A 16,752-nucleotide genomic window follows, 5' to 3' on the forward strand; every position below is an offset into this window, starting at 1 on the left:
GGTGCTGCTGGGAGGAGGTGCTGCTGAGAGGAGGTGCTGATGAGGTGCTGCTAGGAGGAGGTGCTGCTGAGAGGAGGTGCTGCTGAGATGAGGTGCTGCTGAGAGGAGGTGCTGCTGAGGTGCTGCTGAGAGGAGGTGCTGCTGAGAGGTGCTGCTGAGAGGTGCTGCTGAAAGGAGGTGCTGCTGAGAGGTGCTGCTGAGAGGAGGTACCGAGAGGAGGTGCTGCTGAGAAGTGCTGAGAGGAGGATGTGCTGCTAAGAGGAGGTGCTGCTGAGAAAAGATGCTGCTGAGAGGAGGAGGTGCTGCTGAGAAGAGATGCTGCTGAGAAGAGGTGCTACTGAGAGGAGGTGCTGCTGAGAGGTGATGCTGCTGAGAGGTGCTGAGAGGAGGAGGTGCTGAGAGGAGGAGGTGCTGAGAGGAGGTGCTGCTGAGAGGAGATGCTGCTGAGAGGAGGTGCTGCTGAGAAGTGCTGCTGAGAGAAGATGCTGCTGAGAGGAGGAGGTGCTGCTGAGAGATGCTGAGAGGAGGAGGTGCTGCAGAGAGAAGGTGCTGCTGAGAGGAGGAAGTGCTGTTGAGAGGTGTTGCTGAGAGGAGGTGCTGCTGAGAGGTGCTGCTGAGAGGAGGAGGTGCTGCTGAGAGGAGGTGCTGCTGAGAGGAGGTGCTGCTGGGAGGTGTTGCTGAGAGGAGGTGCTGCTGAGAGGAGGTGCTGCTGAGAGGAGGTGCTGCTGAGAGGTGCTGCTGAGAGGAGGTGCTGCTGGGAGGAGGTGCTGCTGAGAAGAGGAGGTGCTACTGAGAGGGTGTTGCTGAGAGGAGGTGCTGCTGAGAGGAGGTGCTGCTGAGAGGAGGAGGTCTGCCTTAGATCTGCGTCACTCGTCATTATTGATCCAATGAGGGACGACCATTGCTCTCATACACGGCTTCCCATTGGTCAGAGGCACCGGCCCGCAGCCAATCAGCGGCGAGGGGAAGGATAACATCCGACCAATAAGGAGGGGGCGTGCCTAGATCAATCCCCTTGGAAATGTGTCTCTGATATTTATACTCTCTCTCTCTCTCTCTCTCTCTCTCTCTTTCTCTTTCTCTCTCTTCTGTCTCTTTTGTGATATACTCTGTCTTATCTGTGCCTGTGATATTTACACACACTCTCTCTCTCTCTTCTCTCTCTTTCTTTTGTCTGTGATATACTCTCTCTTATCTGTGTCTGTGATATTTATACTCTATCTCTCTCTCTCTCTCTCTTCTCTCTGTGATATTTATACTCTCTCTCTCTCTCTCTCTTCTCTCTGTGATATTTATACTCTCTTTTCCCTCTCTTCTCTGTCATATTTATACTCTCTCTCTTTCTCTATCTCTCTTTTAATCTACGTCTCTTCCCTTCCTCTCTATCTCCCTCACTTCCATCTTATTTATTTGTCTCTCCCTCCCTTCCTCCCTATCTCTCTCTCTCCCTCACTTTCCAACCAACCCCCCCCCCATCCTCGGTATCTCTCTTCCTATTTATCTCTCCCTCTCTTCCTATCAATCTCCTCTCCCCTCCTCTCTTCCTATTTCTCTCTCACCTTCCCTTTCTCCTTACCTCTCTCCCTATATCTCCCTCCGTATCTCTCCCCTTCCTTCCCTCTCTCCCTATTTATCTCTCCCCTCCCTTCACTCTCCCTATTTATCTAATCCCTCCTTCCCAACCCCCCACTTTCCCTCCCTTTTTTCCATATGCTCCCCTTTTCCCTTTCCCTATATCCCATTCCTTTTCTTTCTCCCTCTCCCCGTATCCCATTCCCTTCTCTCTCTCTCTCTCTCCCTCTCCCTGCTCTACTCTTCTATTAATTATCTTATACATGAGGGTTCCTTGCTGACACAAGGATAATTTTTATCACTAATGTATAACTCAAGAGATGAATATTTAAGTGGTAAGAAAACCATTGAAAGAGAGAGAGAGAGAGAGAGAGAGAGAGAGAGAGAGAGAGAGAGAGAGAGAGAGAGAGAGAGAGAGAGAGAGAGAGAGAGAGAGAGAGAGAGAGAGAGAGAGAAAGAGAGAGAGAGAGAGGGGGGGGAGGGAGAGAAACACACACACAAACAAATAAACAAACCAAATACATGATAGGAAATAAGGGAATAGGAGCTAAATACAGAGTGTAGAGAATGAGATAGTGAGATAGTGAGAGACACTAAGATAGAGTGAGATAAACTGAGACAGGAGAAGGGTATAGAATAAGATGTTGTTTTAGCCTTATATGCAAATTAAGCTTCCCCACTGTGGTATCAATTAAGAGAGGAGTCTGTCTGGTTGTCTGTCTGTCTATATGAGGGAAGGCTTGCCAGCGCATGAATTACCATAACAATGAGTGTGTTTGATCTGTGAATTACAGAGGAGTTGAAACAATCTGAGACGGCCCTTGTGTGTGTGTGTGTGTGTGTGTGTGTGTGTGTGTGTGTGTGTGTGTGTGTGTGTGTGTGTGTGTGTGTACTCACCTAGTTGAGGTTGCGGGGGTCGAGTCCGAGCTCCTGGCCCCGCCTCTTCACTGATCCCTACTAGGTCACTCTCCCTGAACCGTGAGCTTTATCGTACCTCTGCTTAAAGCTATGTATGGATCCTGCCTCCACTACATCGCTTCCCAAACTATTCCACTTACTGACTACTCTGTGGCTGAAGAAGTACTTCCTAACATCCCTGTGATTCATCTGTGTCTTCAACTTCCAACTGTGTCCCCTTGTTACTGTGTCCAATCTCTGGAACATCCTGTCTTTGTCCACCTTGTCAATTCCTCTCAGTATTTTGTATGTCGTTATCATGTCCCCCCTATCTCTCCTGTCCTCCAGTGTCGTCAGGTTGATTTCCCTTAACCTCTCATCGTAGGACATACCTCTTAGCTCTGGGACTAGTCTTGTTGCAAACCTTTGCACTTTCTCTAGTTTCTTCACGTGCTTGGCTAGGTGTGGGTTCCAAACTGGTGCCGCATACTCCAATATGGGCCTAACGTACACGGTGTACAGGGTCCTGAATGATTCCTTATTAAGATGTCGGAATGCTGTTCTGAGGTTTGCTAGGCGCCCATATGCTGCAGCAATTATTTGATTGATGTGCGCTTCAGGAGATGTGCCTGGTGTTATACTCACCCCAAGATCTTTTTCCTTGAGTGAGGTTTGTAGTCTCTGACCCCCTAGACTGTACTCCGTCTGCGGTCTTCTTTGCCCTTCCCCAATCTTCATGACTTTGCATTTGGTGGGATTGAACTCCAGGAGCCAATTGCTGGACCAGGTCTGCAGCCTGTCCAGATCCCTTTGTAGTTCTGCCTGGTCTTCGATCGAGTGAATTCTTCTCATCAACTTCACGTCATCTGTAAACAGGGACACCTCAGAGTCTATTCCTTCCGTCATGTCGTTCACAAATACCAGAAACAGCACTGGTCCTAGGACTGACCCCTGTGGGACCCCGCTGGTCACAGGTGCCCACTCTGACACCTCGCCACGTACCATGACTCGCTGCTGTCTTCCTGACAAGTATTCCCTGATCCATTGTAGTGCCTTCCCTGTTATCCCTGCTTGGTCCTCCAGTTTTTGCACCAATCTCTTGTGTGGAACTGTGTCAAACGCCTTCTTGCAATCCAAGAATATGCAATCCACCCACCCCTCTCTCTCTTGTCTTACTGCTGTCACCATGTCATAGAACTCCAGTAGGTTTGTGACACAGGATTTCCCGTCCCTGAAACCATGCTGGCTGCTGTTGATGAGATAATTCCTTTCTAGGTGTTCCACCACTCTTCTCCTGATAATCTTCTCCATGATTTTGCATACTATACATGTCAGTGACACTGGTCTGTAGTTTAATGCTTCATGTCTGTCTCCTTTTTTAAAGATTGGGACTACATTTGCTGTCTTCCATGCCTCAGGCAATCTCCCTGTTTCGATAGATGTATTGAATATTGTTGTTAGGGGTACACATAGCGCCTCTGCTCCCTCTCTCAATACCCATGGGGAGATGTTATCTGGCCCCATTGCCTTTGAGGTATCTAGCTCACTCAGAAGCCTCTTCACTTCTTCCTCGGTTGTGTGCACTGTGTCCAGCACATGGTGGTGTGCCCCACCTCTCCCTCTTTCTGGAGCCCCTTCTGTCTCCTCTGTGAACACTTCTTTGAATCTCTTGTTGAGTTCCTCACATACTTCACGGTCATTTCTTGTTGTCTCTCCTCCTTCCTTCCTTAGCCTGATTACCTGGTCCTTGACTGTTGTTTTCCTCCTGATGTGGCTGTACAACAGTTTCGGGTCAGATTTGGCTTTCGCTGCTATGTCGTTTTCATATTGTCTTTGGGCCTCCCTTCTTATCTGTGCATATTCGTTTCTGGCTCTACGACTGCTCTCCTTATTCTCCTGGGTCCTTTGTGTGTGTGTGTGTGTGTGTGTGTGTGTGTGTGTGTGTGTGTGTGTGTGTGTGTGTGTGTGTGTGTGTGTGTGTGTGTGTGTGTGTGTGTGTGTGTGTGTGTGTATGTATGTGTGTGTGTACTCACCTATTTGTGGTTGCAGGGGTCGAGTCTTAGCTCCTGGCCCCGCCTCTTCACCTGTTGCTACTGGGCCCTCTCTCTCCCCGCTCCATGAGCTTTATCAAACCTCGTCTTAAAACTGTGTATGGTTCCTGCCTCCACTACGTCATTTTCTAGGCTATTCCACTGCCTTACAACTCTATGACTGAAGAAATACTTCCTAATATCTCTCTGACTCAATTGTGTCTTCAACTTCCAATTGTGGTCTCTTGTTTGTGTGTCCCCTCACTGGAACATCCTGTCTTTGTCCACCTTGTCTATTCCACGCAGTATTTTATATGTCGTTATCATGTCTCCCCTGACCCTCCTGTCCTCCAGTGTCGTCAGGCCGGTTTCCCTTAATCTTTCTTCATAGGACATTCCCCTTAGCTCTGGAACTAACCTTGTCGCAAACCTTTGTACTTTCTCTAGTTTCTTGACGTGCTTTATAAAGTGCGGGTTCCAAACAGGTGCTGCATACTTCAGTTTGGGCCTGACATACACGGTGTACAGTGTCTTGAACGATTCCTTACTAAGGTATCGGAATGCTGTTCTCAGGTTTTCCAGGCGCCCATATGCTGCAGCAGCTATCTGATTGATATGTGCTTCCCGAGACATGCTCGGTGTTATACTCACCCCAAGATCTTTCTCCTTGAGTGAGGTTTGCAGTCTTTGGCCACCTAGCCTATACTCTGTCTGTGGTCTTCTGTGCCCTTCCCCTATCTTCATGACTTTGCATTTGGAAGGATTAAATTCGAGAAGCCATTTGCTGGACCAGGTGTCCAGTCTGTCCAGGTCTGTTTGAAGTCCTGCCTGGTCCTCATCAGAATTAATTCTCCTCATTAACTTCACATCATCTGCAAAAAGGGACACTTCTGAGTCTAACCCTTCCATCATGTCGTTCACATATACCAAAAATAGCACTGGTCCTAGGACCGACCCCTGTGGGACCCCGCTCGTCACAGGTGCCCACTGTGATACATCATTACGTACCATGACTCGTTGTTGCCTCCTTGTCAGGTATTCTCTGATCCATTGCAGTGCCCTTCCTGTTATATGCGCCTGATGCTCTAGCTTCTGCACTAATCTCTTGTGAGGAACTGTGTCAAAGGCCTTCTTGCAGTCCAAGAAGATGCAATCAACCCACCCCTCTCTCTCGTGTCTTACTTCTGTTATTTTATCATAAAACTCCAGAAGGTTTGTGACACAGGATTTGCCTTCCATGAATCCATGCTGGTTGGCATTTATACTCTTGTTCCGTTCCAGGTGCTCCACCACTCTCCTCCTGATAATCTTCTCCATAACTTTGCATACTATACACGTCAATGACACAGGTCTATAGTTTAGTGCCTCTTTTCTGTCTCCTTTTTTAAAAATGGGAACTACATTTGCCGTCTTCCATACCTCAGGTAGTTGCCCAGTTTCCAGGGACGTGTTGAAGATTGTGGTAAGTGGCACGCACAACATATCTGCTCCCTCTCTAAGGACCCACGGGGAGATGTTGTCCGGTCCCATTGCCTTTGAGGTATCGATGTCCCTTAGCAGTTTCTTCACCTCCTCTTCATCTGTATGTATGTCGTCCAACACTTGTTGGTGTATTCCTTGCTGGTCTGTCCCCCCAGAGTCCTTCCTGTCTCTACTGTAAATACTTCCTTAAATCTCGTGTTGAGCTCCTCACATACCTCTTGATCGTTTCTTGTGAGTTCTCCACCTTCTTTCCTCAGCCTTATCACCTGGTCCTTGACTGTTGTCTTCCTCCTAATGTGGCTATACAGCAGTTTCGGGTCAGATTTGACTTTCGATGCTATGTCGTTTTCATACTGTCGCTGGGCCTCCCTCCTTATCTGTGCATATTCGTTTCTGGCTCTTCAACTAATCTCCTTGTTTTCCTGGGTCCTATGCCTCCTGTACCTTTTCCATTCTCTGTTGCACTTAGTTTTTGCCTCCCTACACCTTCGGGTAAACCAAGGACTCGTTTTGGTCTTCCTATTATTTCTGTTTCCCTTGGGAACAAACCTTTCCTCTGCCTCCTTGCACTTTGTTGCCACATATTCCATCATCTCGTTTACTGATTTTCCTACCATTTCTCTGTCCCACTGAACCTCCTGCAGAAAGTTTCTCATACCTGTGTAGTCCCCCCTTTTATAGTTTGGCCTGTCCCCTTCAGTTCCTGTTACCTTCTCCACTTGTAACTCTACTATATAATCAAAACTCAGAACCACGTGATCGCTAGCTCCAAGGGGCCTCTCGTAAGTGATGTCCTCAATGTCTGAACTGCTCAGGGTGAACACAAGATCCAGTCTTGCTGGCTCATCCTCCCCTCTCTCTCTCTGGTTGTGTCCCTGACATGTTGATGCATGAGGTTTTCAAGTACCACATCCATCATGTGTGTGTGTGTGTGTGTGTGTGTGTGTGTGTGTGTGTGTGTGTTTTCCCCGCAAACTACAAACTACAAACCACGTGTATAACTACCGAACCAGTTACAATAGTTAAGGTATTAACAACTACACACATGGTCCAAGTCGATCGCTGAGGTCCGTGGTTTGATCCCCGGTACGGGTGGAAACAGTAGGACGTGTTTCCTTAAGACACCTGCTGTCCTTATTTACCTAGTAGTAAAATAGGTACCTGGGTGTTAGTGGACTGGCATGGGTTGCATCCTGGGACAAAACTGACCTAATTTTCGGGAAATGCTCAGCATAACAAGCAGCTTTCTATATAGTAGTATGTCATTGATGTCAGCTATGATCTGTATACCTTGTACATGTATTTGTAGAAATAAATATTATTATTATTATTTTTAAAGTCGTCATAAGCTTCTCTGTCTTATATGCAGCTTACTTGTGTACTGTTGTAGTCACGGTATTGTGATTTCACATTCTTTACCCCTGACATGAGGACTGACACTTTGGGGTGGCCCGGTGGCCTGGTGGCTAAAGCTCCTTCACACACGGAGGGTCCGGGTTCGATTCCCGGCGGGTGGAAACGTTTCGACAAGTTTCCTTACACCTGTTGTCCTGTTCACCTAGCAGCAAATAGGTACCTGGGTGTTAGTCGACTGGTGTGGGTCGCATCCTGGGGGACAAGATTAAGGACCACAATGGAAATAAGTTAGATAGTCCTCGATGACGCACTGACCTTCTTGGGTTATCCTGGGTGGCTAACCCTTCGGGGTTAAAAATCCGAACGAAATCTAATCTTATCTTATCTTAACTACTACTAGTACACTACTACCCTCTCACATCTGACCAGTCCTAAGATGAACCAACACTGAATACCACGATAAAAAATTTCTACACTGATAATCCACTGAGTACAACTCCCCCCTCCAACCACTTACGAACCTGAGATGTTTGAGTACAACTCCTCCCCAACCACTTACGAACCTGAGATGTTTGAGTACAACTCCTCCCCAACCACTTACAAACCTGAGATGTTTGAGTACAACTCCTCCCCAACCACTTACGAACCTGAGATGTTTGAGTACAACTCCTCCCCAACCACTTACGAACCTGAGATGTTTGAGTACAACTCCCCCTAACCACTTACGAACCTGAGATGTGTGAGTACAACTCTTCCCCAACCACTTACGAACCTGAGATGTTTGAGTACAACTCCCCCTAACCACTTACGAACCTGAGATGTTTGAGTACAACTCCCCCTAACCACTTACGAACCTGAGATGTTTGAGTACAACTCCCCCTAACCACTTACAAACCTGAGATGTTTGAGTACAACTCACCCTAACCACTTACGAACCTGAGATGTTTGAGTACAACTCCCCCTAACCACTTACGAACCTGAGATGTTTGAGCACAACTCCCCCTAACCACTTACGAACCTGAGATGTTTGAGCACAACTCCCCCTAACCACTTACGAACCTGAGATGTTTAAGTACAACTCCTCCCCAACCACTTACGAACCTGAGATGTTTGAGTACAACTCTTCCCCAACCATTTAGGAAGCCGAGGCGTCCACGGAGACCTCCAGGAAGGGTCGTCAGTCATCCCTCAACACTACAAGACACAGATCAACATAAACACTAATTTAACCAAGTATATATATGCTAAAACGTTGAATAAAGCACGGGGAAGTTATCACTCCTACCGTGACAATGATCATGTTGCTACGACCACCATGACATGCAAACTATTTATATTAACACATCGGCCGTCTCCCACCAAGACAGGGTGGTCCGAAAAAGAAAAACTTTCACCATCATTCACTCCACCACTGTCTTGCCAGAGGCGCTCTTACACTACAGTTATAAAACTGCAACATTAACACCCCTCCTTCAGAGCAAACTGTTATCAAGTTATCAATTTATTAAGTTATCAGGATGTCAAATTATCAGATAATTATCGAGTTATCAAGGTTATCAAGGTGTGGTATACTTGTGTTTGTCGTAAATCATTGACGTCTTGCGTCGCGCACTCTGATGTGGCGCTGATGAAGGGGACGGGATCTTGATTCGAGGAACTGGAGCAACTTTCCTGCTCCTCGGATCAAACTTGAATACACTCCTGTTCCCTCCCCCCTCCATGCGCTATGTGACCACTACAGGTTTAGCGCCTCACGCTGACGGCAAATCTAGTATATCTAGAGTGAGGGAGAGTACGAGAGTGAGAGAGAGAGAGAGAGAGAGAGAGAGAGAGAGAGAGAGAGAGAGAGAGAGAGAGAGAGAGAGAGAGAGAGAGAGAGAGAGAGAGAGAGAGAGAGTGAGAGAGAGAGAGAGAGAGACTGGCAGAGAGAGAGAGAGAGAGAGAGAGAGAGAGAGAGAGAGAGAGAGAGAGAGAGAGAGAGACTGTAGAGACTGCAGAACTGGTAGAGGGCAGCAGGAGTGGAGGAGGACGTGGTGGAGGAAGACATCTACAGCCGTCTCACCCTCCACTAACACAGTTCCAGCGGCAGAATCGAGGACAAATCTGCGAAACACAGGAGGTACAACAAATCCTAGTCCACCCTCCCAGGCACCTAGGCTGTGCTCTCGTGTCACCGGAAGGGGCACTCTGCCAACAACTGCCTGCGAGATACCAGGTGTAACTACTGCTACAAGAAAGGACATAAGGAGGACCAGTGTCGGAAGAAAAAGGAACTTGACAGACAGGGCCACCTGTTTAGAGACCTGTTCTCAGAACAAACCAGCAGGATCTCTGAATTGGTAAACTCTCACACGTCACCCACTTAGCTACTCCTATCCCAGCCCATCAGGTGGGATTGGGCCTTATACAAGACCACAGACCTACATCCCTGCAGCTGCCTCAGTACCCTACCTCTCTCAGGGCAGGCACCTTACATTCCCTACACACCCACCACCTCAAGCTGACCACTTCATCATGAGGAGCCAGTCTATCAGCATCCTGTCGGCCAACATTAGAGGTTTCATTACTAATGTTGAGCTCTACATAGCTTTGTGAACACTGACGTCCCGACATGATAGCTGTTGTTGAAACATTTTTGGATGACAGGACTCCAGAAAATTTTGCAAGAATTGCTGGCTACACCTCATGGATGAGAAGAGACAGGCAAGGGCAAGGAGGTGGTGTTGCTGTGTGCTTCTCTAAAAGTGTTCATGCCCAGCACATAGATGTTGCCACCCCTACACATCTTGAAATGATGTTCTTCAAGCTCTGTATAAACACTAGTACCTCTGTACTAGCATGTGCAATGTACAGACCTCAGTGGCAACATGCAGACCCTATCAACTTCCTAATGGAAAATATTGACTCTTCTGCTACAACACAACTGTCAACATATTATAATTGTTGGTGCCTCAACCAGCACCTTATACAGAGGGACTTTGTGACCTTCTTGCAGTGTTTGACATGAGAAACTTTGTTGATTTCCCTACTCATATCTCTGGCCTCCTTCCCTCCCAGTAGTGAGTGATCTGGCAGAAGGCATAGTCACTTGTCAACCCCTCGGCTACGTTGGATCGTCTGACCACAAGGCTGTTTTTACCACACTTAAGATCCCAACAGAACGAGGTGAGGAGTCCACACGCACAACCTGGCTATGGGAAAGAGGTAGGTTGGCCAGCCCTTTGCTCTGAGCTCACCACCACCGACTGGAATGCTCTTCTCCAGGGGGATGTTGACAACCAAGTGAAAGCCTTCACTGGACACATCCTTAATCTGCAACAAGAACACATTCCTCACCGGCAATATGTGACAAAGCCTACAGATCAGCCTTGGTTTGGCTTTCGTTGTAGAGAGGCTGCTACTGCTAAGTACAAAGCATGGCGAAGGTATAAGAGACATCCTACCACCTATAACAGGAACTTGCACATGCAAGCCTGTAGGCATATGGGTGATGTTCAAAAGTGGGCCATTACTAAATGGGAGGTGGACACTAAAAGAAAGTTAGCATCAGGTAGGGTAGGCTCCAAAACCTGGTGGTCCCTGGTCAAGGACAGACAAGGTTATCTGCCTGATGAACTTATTCCACCTCTAAATCGACAGGATGGGACCACCTCTACTAGTAGTCAAGAGAAGGCGGACCTCTTTGCTGAACACTTTGCTACCAAAATGCAAGTTCCTGATCCAGCAAGGGACCCTCCTTGGCTGCTGCAAGAACTGTGTCAAAACTGTCAGTGGTGACAATAAGGCAGGAGGAGGTGCATTTCCTTCTTAAATCACTTGACCAAGAAAGGCTGGGGTGGGCCCAGACAAGTTGAGCCCAAGATTGTTGAGAAGATGTGCAGACCAGCTAGCAGCACCTCTAACTCGCATCTTTCAGCACTGCCTAGTACAGTGTAAATGGCCCTCTCCATGGAAAGAGGCAAATGTAGTCCCTGTTCACAAAAAGAAGAGCAGAGCAGAAATCAGCAACTACAGACCAGTGTCACTCCTGTCAATCACTGGTAAGATCCTTGAGACAATAATCTCAAGACAAATGACAGATTTTTTTGACTACCACTCACTACTTTGTGATCGTCAATATGGCTTCAGGAAAGGTTACTTCTGCTGCCTGATCTGTTGTTAAACCTCTCCACTAAGTGGCACCAGTCACTGGATGAATCCAAAGTCAGCTGTGTGGTAGCACTGGACATTGCTGGCGCTTTGACCGCCGTGTGGCACCGGGCCTCTTAGCAAAACTTCAAGCACTGGGAATTGCAGGCTCTACGCTATGTCTCCTCAGTGATTACCTTCATGGTAGATCTCTAAGTGTAGTCCTCAATGGAACGGAATCAGCAAGGCATCCTATTGGGGGAAGCGTTCCACAAGGAAGTGTGCTGGGTCCACTGTTATGGAATGTCTACTTCAACGACCTTCTTCATCTCATCCCAGAATCACATGCATATGCAGACGACTGTACACTGACATTCACTTATCCAAGAGAAGAAATGCCAGCTGCTCTAAGCTACATCAATCACCAGCTGAGGCTATATCAGCAGGGGAAATAGATGGCAAGCAACATTTGCACCTGAAAAACGCAAATGATGTTCGTCTCTAGGCACCATGATGGTAATGCTGGCGCAGTAGTAAGGATGAATGGGACGATGTTGGCACCTGGAGAAAGTTGATATCCTTGGGGTGAAATTTGACTCAAACTAACCATGAAGAACCATGTTGTAAATCTTGCAAACAAGGCAGCCAGAAGCTTACAGCACTTGCCGTATCGCATCTGCTTGACAGTAGAGGGGTTTGCAAGATCCTGTACGAGGCACAAGTACGCTCACACCTTGAGTATGCTCCACTTTCTTGGTTTGCCTGCCCCCCTCTCATCTGCGACTGCTTGACGGAGTAGAGAACAGAGCAAGACGTCTCATCTCTCCCGCCTGGACCCATCCTGGATAGATCTGTCATTTCAGCAGAGCCTTCAACATAGGAGGGATGGGTGGGTGGCCTTACTGTTATGTACAAGGCCAATATTGTCAAAATACCACACTTGGATCCACTTCGAGGACAGCGTGAAACAAGCTTTTATGCCACAAGACGGGCAGAAAGCACAACTTCACTCTGGCTGTACCCTTCTCCAGAACATCACTCCATCTGAGATCATACATACCCAGGATGACTCAGTATGGGAACACATTCGTCAGCATAATGATGTCAACGAGATAACGTCAGTTGATCAAATGAAAATGCTGGCCCACAGATGGCTCCCAACTTCATCCTGTTCTACTTGTATGTCTCATAACAAAAATGCTTTCAAATGAGCTGATGTAGGTAACAGCTCTTGCTTAATAAGTTAGGAATCCTTAACCTGTAAATGGCTGTCAATAAAGCTAGGGATGTCCAAATGTCCAGAGATAGAGAGAGAGAGAGAGAGAGAGAGAGAGAGAGAGAGAGAGAGAGAGAGAGAGAGAGAGAGAGAGAGAGAGAGAGAGAGAGAGAGAGAGAGAGAGAGAGAGAGAGAGAGAGAGAGAGAGAGAGAGAGAGAGAGAGAGAGAGAGAGAGAGAGAGAGAGAGAGAGAGAGAGAGAGAGAGAGAGACAGAGAGAGAGAGAGAGAGAGAGAGAGAGAGAGAGAGAGAGAGAGAGAGAGAGAGAGAGAGAGAGAGAGAGAGAGAGAGAGAGAGAGAGAGAGAGAGAGAGAGAGAGAGAGAGAGAGAGAGATAGAGAGAGAGAGAGAGAGAGAGAGAGAGAGAGAGAGAGAGAGAGAGAGAGAGAGAGAGAGAGAGAGAGAGAGAGAGAGAGAAGGGTGGCTAGCCAAAAGCGGAAATTATCATTTTGCAAACCGATCAAAACCTTCAATTGGGCAATGGTTGTGATTTGGCGCCAGCACAAATTGACGAGGGAGAGAGTGAGTGAGAGAGTGTGAGAGTGAGAGTGAGTGTGAGAGTGAGAGAGTGAGAGTGAGAGTGAGTGAGTGAAGAAATACTTCCTAACATCCCTGTGGCTCATCTGAGTCTTCGACATCCTTGTTACTGTGACACATCTCTGAAACATTCTGTCCCTATCCACCTTGGCAATTCCTCTCAGTATTCTATACGTCGTTATCATGTCCACCCCTATCCTTCCTGTCCACTAGTGTTGTCAAGGTTTGTGTGTGCTCACCTATTTGTGGTTGCATGGGTCGATTCATAGCTCCTGGCCCCTGCTCTTCACTGGTAGCTAATAGGTCCTCTCTCTCCCTGCTCCCTGAGCTTTATCAAACCTCGTCTTAAAGCTATGTATGGTTCCTGCCTCCACTACATCACTTGTCACTGTTCCACTTCTTGACAACTCTGTGGCTGAAGAAATACTTCCTAACATCCCTTTGACTCATCTGAGTCTTCATCCAACTGTGACCCCTTGTTTCTGTGTACCATCTCTGGAACATCCTGTCTCTGTCCACCTTGTCAATTCCTAGTAGTATTTTGTATGCCGTTATCATGTCTCCCCTGACCCTCCTGTCCTCCAGTGCTGTCAGGCCGATTTCCCTTAACCTTTCTTCGTAGGACACTCCCGAGCTCAGGAACTAGTCTTGTTGCAAACCTTTGCGCTTTCTCTAATTTATTGACGTGGTTGACCAGGTGTGGGTTCCAAACTGGCGCTGCATACTCCAGTATGGGCCTGACGTACACGGTGTAGTGTCTTGAGCGATTCCTCACTGAGGTATCGGAATGCTATCCTCAGGTTTGCCAGGCGCCCATATGATTCAGCAGTTTCAGGGGTCGAATCACAGCTCCTGGCCCCTCCTCTTCCCTGGTCGCTACTAGGCCCACTCTCTCTGCTCCATGAGCTTTATTGTACCTGTGTGTGTGTGTGTGTGTGTGTGTGTGTGTGTGTGTGGGTAGCCAACACACACACAGTGTCGACTAACCTACCCTAGCGTAAACACTATACACATAACCCAATAACCGCACCACTCTAAGGGAGGGGAAGGGGTAGAACAAGCAGTGGGGGCCCGAACCACACCCCTTACAAAGGGAAAAGGGGAAAAACCGGTGGATAAAAGGGGTGTGTAAAAAGAGTATAAAACACGAGAATAACGCCACAATGAGTAACCTGCGTGAAGAGAGTTAGAGAGAGAGACAAGTGGCGGGGAAAGAAGGAAGTAAGTGGATCAGGGGAATAACTGATCCACTTTGTGATGATGATCCTGGCATATCAATGATCCTCGTCTCTGCCAAGAGGATCAAAAATGAATACACAGATACAGTCCTAGTAAAAAAATAGAAAAGAGTAATGGCATCTGGTCAATTTTCTTCTGGTGTGAACGAGAGTCATTGTATACTGTCACTTCCCGTGTACTGACCAACACTTCCCTCCACACTAACTGTTGTATACTGACTATCACTTCCCCTGGTCTTCACTGTTGTGTACTGACTATCACTTCCCCTGGTTTTCACACTCCACACTCACTGTTGTACACTGGCTCTGTTAATTTCACCGTTGTGCACCAGTCTTTCTAACAGTGTCACGCAGTAGAAGTGCAGTACAGAAGGTAAACTCAACCGGACAAAGCTCGATATTTACACTGCTTGCTTAAAGGATCAAATACTCAGGAAAATAACTGAAGCTAGAAGAGTGAATGTAAAGAATGACTTTCAGAAGTCTGGAAATTCATACACATCACTATTATCTGCATCATACTGATGACTACAACCTCCAGTATCCAGCACCAGTGTTGATCCTTCAGCCCAAGTAAACGTTAAATGAAGGTTGAGAATGCTAGGAAGAATGCAGCCACATGTTTATATATATATATATATATATATATATATATAGTATATATATATATATATATATATATATATATATATATATATATATATGCAAGGAATTCGTAAGAGCAGGCGAAATATACACAAACAGTGATCTCTGGCTGAAGGAGACTCGAACCTACGAACCTTGGAACAAGGTATGCAGTGCTTTACCAATCTACCCACACTGGACCAATACCTTGGAGTCCAGCTTGCGCTAGACTTTGATCCCAGGCAGCCAGCCAGAGATCAGTGTTTATATATATATATATATATATATATATATATATATATATATATATATATATATATATATATATATATATATTTGGGAGTGGACGTGTCAGCGGGTGGGTCTATGAAGGATGAGGTGAATCATAGAATGATGAGGGGAAAAGGGTGAGTGGTGCACTTAGGAGTCTGTGGAGACAAAGAACTTTGTCCTTGGAGGCAAAGAGGGGAATGTATGCAGCGAGGAGAAGGCTGGAGGCAGTGGAGATGTCATGTCTGAGGGCAATGTGTGGTGTGAATATAATGCAGAGAATTCGTAGTTTGGAAGTTAGGAGGAGGTGTGGGATTACCAAAACTGTTGTCCAGAGGGCTGAGGAAGGGTTGTTGAGGTGGTTCGGACATGTAGAGAGAATGGAGCGAAACAGAATGACTTCAAGAGTGTATCAGTCTGTAGTGGAAGGAAGGCGGGGTAGGGGTCGGCCTAGGAAAGGTTGGAGGGAGGGGGTAAAGGAAGTTTTGTGTGCGAGGGGCTTGGACTTCCAGCAGGCGTGCGTGAGCGTGTTTGATAGGAGTGAATGGAGACGAATGGTTTTTAATACTTGACGTGCTGTTGGAGTGTGAGCAAAGTAACATTTATGAAGGGGTTCAGGGAAACCGGCAGGCCGGACTTGAGTCCTGGAGATGGGAAGTACAGTGCCTGCACTCTGAAGGAGGGGTGTTAATGTTGCAGTTTAAAAACTGTAGTGTAAAGCACCCTTCTGGCAAGACAGTGATGGAGTGAATGATGGTGAAAGTTTTTCTTTTTCGGGCCACCCTGCCTTGGTGGGAATCGGCCAGTGTGATAATAATAAAAAAATAATATATAAATATATATATATATATATATAATATATGTATAACATATATATATAATATATATATATATATATATACCTTTATATCAACAATGTATCTCTTAAATCTTCTGTACCATATTATGTAATAAAATATTCCTATTAGTAAAAAAAAAAAATATATCAAAAGATGGGGTGGTAGGGGAAGTGGAATATTCAAACGGCTTCAGGAAGAAATCCAAATATTTTTCCTTGAAGCCTTTTTTCCACTTCTCCGAGGCTGTGGGTCCCACATTTTACACCAGAGGTGGACCCCATACTATATATATATATATATATATATATATATATATATATATATATATATATATATATATATATATATATATATATATATATATATATATATATAGTCTGGAAAGTGACGTAATGGAGACAAGAAACATATATAGTTTTAGGACGATGTTTGATAAAGCTCATGTAGCAGGGAGAGACAGAACCTAGTAGCGACCAGTGAAGAGACGGGGCCAGGAGCTATGAAT

This window comes from Cherax quadricarinatus, chromosome 66 (genome assembly GCF_038502225.1).
Source record: "Cherax quadricarinatus isolate ZL_2023a chromosome 66, ASM3850222v1, whole genome shotgun sequence".
In the NCBI taxonomy this organism is placed as follows: domain Eukaryota; kingdom Metazoa; phylum Arthropoda; class Malacostraca; order Decapoda; family Parastacidae; genus Cherax; species Cherax quadricarinatus.